Source organism: Protobothrops mucrosquamatus, unplaced genomic scaffold (assembly GCF_001527695.2).
Source record: "Protobothrops mucrosquamatus isolate PMUCROS unplaced genomic scaffold, P.Mucros_1.0 scaffold484, whole genome shotgun sequence".
Lineage (NCBI taxonomy): Eukaryota > Metazoa > Chordata > Lepidosauria > Squamata > Viperidae > Protobothrops > Protobothrops mucrosquamatus.
Window position 1 is genome coordinate 20,998 of NW_015386804.1, and position 2,257 is coordinate 23,254.

Sequence of the window (2,257 nt, forward strand, 5' to 3'; positions counted from 1 at the left end):
TTGCACCAAGCCCGAGAAAAGGAAACCGCGTGCCGGCGCAAAAGGCGCCTCTCTGCGCAGCGATACCGAGCAACCTCCATCTTTGCAACGGGCAGCTATTCAGCCTCAGCCCCGTTGAAACAAGCACTTCAGTCAGCCATTTTAGCGAGGGGCGAATGCCCACCTGGAAGGGAGCAGCGGCCATTGGAGTTGAGGGCAGCTTGGCTTCGCATCCATTGACAGCTCAAAAGGCGGCTGTTTTCTTAAGGGCAAAGGTCGGTGAGAGGAGCTGACCGAGGCGGTTTGTTTTTTTCTTGCTTTCGAAACAGATGCGCCTGTCGGAGGAGCCAGCGTTACTTCCTCGCTGCCCATTTCGTGCACGCTCATTAAAAGCGTTTAAGTTGGAGGCATTGGGAGCAGCTGAAGAAATCCAGTTACCTGTGAGTAAATCTGGCTTTTACCAAGGTAGTGAGTGAGTGAGTGAATGAACGAGAGTGGTTTCCCTGCCTTTTCGTAACTCCGGGGGGGGGGGGAACGCTTTTCGCGGGTTGTTTAAATGCGGCTCTCGGAGGATGAGAAGGTTGTATTAACAGGGATTGGTTCCTGGACGATCAGGGTTCATAAAAGAGACATACCCAATTCGGGGAAGCGGGGGGAAAAAGAGAATTAAGAGGCTTCATATTTGCCTCTGGGACACTGATTGCCTTTTTCCAACCCTTACCTGCGTTGCTTACTGCTCAGGGAGAAGCAGAATTCTGGATCTTGTGGCATCTGTAGCAAAGTTCTCAGATCAAGCGTGGTTTTGTTTCTTAGCAAGCTAATTTCTGGTAGGTGTTTACGTTCGACTGTTTCTGCAAGTTTAGCTAGTCATCAAAAGGACGTACTGGTACTTGTGCTCCCTGCCTTGATGGCATATGATTTTGTATGCAATACAGTTTTGATGAGCTGTTGGTTATTTAATTGCTCAGCAGAAGCTGGCTGTCGGTGCTAAAATCAATTTTCATTGGCAGAATTCAGTTGGGAGGAGATTTTCATTCCGAGATATGTGATGGTTCCTTAGTAATGTGATTTCTCTGGACATCTTACTGGTCAGCTGCTGCACAAGAAACAGGTAGCATACTTGAAGCGTTTTTATTATGGTTGGTTGCACAGTCATTCAGATGTTCAGATTGGATGTGGCATTTTTAATCCACCCATCGAATCCTTCCCAAAGACCTGGGATGGGCAGAAGTTGTTGTAATGGTATGGTGCCAGGATGTAAGCGGTTCCAAGTAAAGCTGCCTTTGTCAATTAACTGATGGAGATTTTGTCAATGCTGATGGGGTTCAAGTGGTGCTCCAGATGTTTTGGGATTGCACCCAAGGCCCTATTATTGTTGTTAATACTTTTGCAATAGGAAGCTTCAACTTCTATTTCCAGATCTTATTATTATTATTACTTAAACTTATATGCTGCCTGACTCTAAATGACATTAAGTGGCTTACAAATTTACAATAAAAACAATGAAACATAAACAATAAAGATAAAAAATGGCAAATGCAGTGAAGTAAGGATTCTCATTCTCTTTTGCCAAAGCACTGAGTGAAGAGCCAGGTTTTCACACCTCTTCTAAGAAATAATTAGTAACATGTTCCTTGCAGACAGTACTAAATAATGCAAATATTGTTAAAAATGTTAGTTTGCTAGGCTTCTTAATGAAATGCCCAAAAAACAAGTTCAAACTATTAAAGAAATGTGAGGTAAATAATTGACTGGTTTAAAGTGCAAATAGAGTAAGACATAATTACTCTTTGCTTTCTTGTGAGAGTTAGCTATTCAAAAAGGAATTATCTTTAAAAAACAAATCTGTATGTCTCACCCTATCTCAAATGAACACCTTCCCAATGGTGATTCTCATCTGTATTCTTCAGGTTCTGTCCTGTGTCACAATTTGGTACAAGAAGGCTTCCATTTTTAAGCCTGTCATTCTAACTATTATGTCCGTGACTAGCTCTCCAATAGATCTAAAGATGCTTTGTAAAGATACACACTTAGAATTTTTTTTTTTTTTTTACAGCTGTAGCATTATTATTATCCTTCTTTTTTTTTTCAATATAAAATTTTATTGTTTTTATCATAAAAGAAGAAATACATCACAGGTATTACACAATGATTTATCCCATCCCCCCACCCCCCGGACTTCCCAAACCAAACCTAGGCTAACATTCAAATACAAGTAAACAAATATTAATATCTCTAACTCCAAACTCTAAACTTAAACAATCCATCTCCTCCGTGT

The 2,257-nt window shown here is 41.3% G+C and overlaps 1 protein-coding gene across 2 annotated transcripts in view; it reads left to right on the forward strand.

The window, feature by feature from the left end:
• Positions 1 to 369: 369 nt before the first annotated feature.
• ASRGL1 (asparaginase like 1) overlaps positions 370 to 2,257 on the forward strand; it is a 21,667-nt gene continuing 19,779 nt past the window's right edge. Inside the window, exon 1 of one of the 2 annotated variants that reach the window (XM_015816712.1) lies at positions 370 to 419. The gene's annotated coding sequence lies outside the window, so the exon portion shown is untranslated. Of the gene's footprint in view, positions 420 to 1,039; positions 1,091 to 2,257 lie in introns of those variants that run through there. The other variant, XM_015816713.2, reaches the window with a different exon arrangement.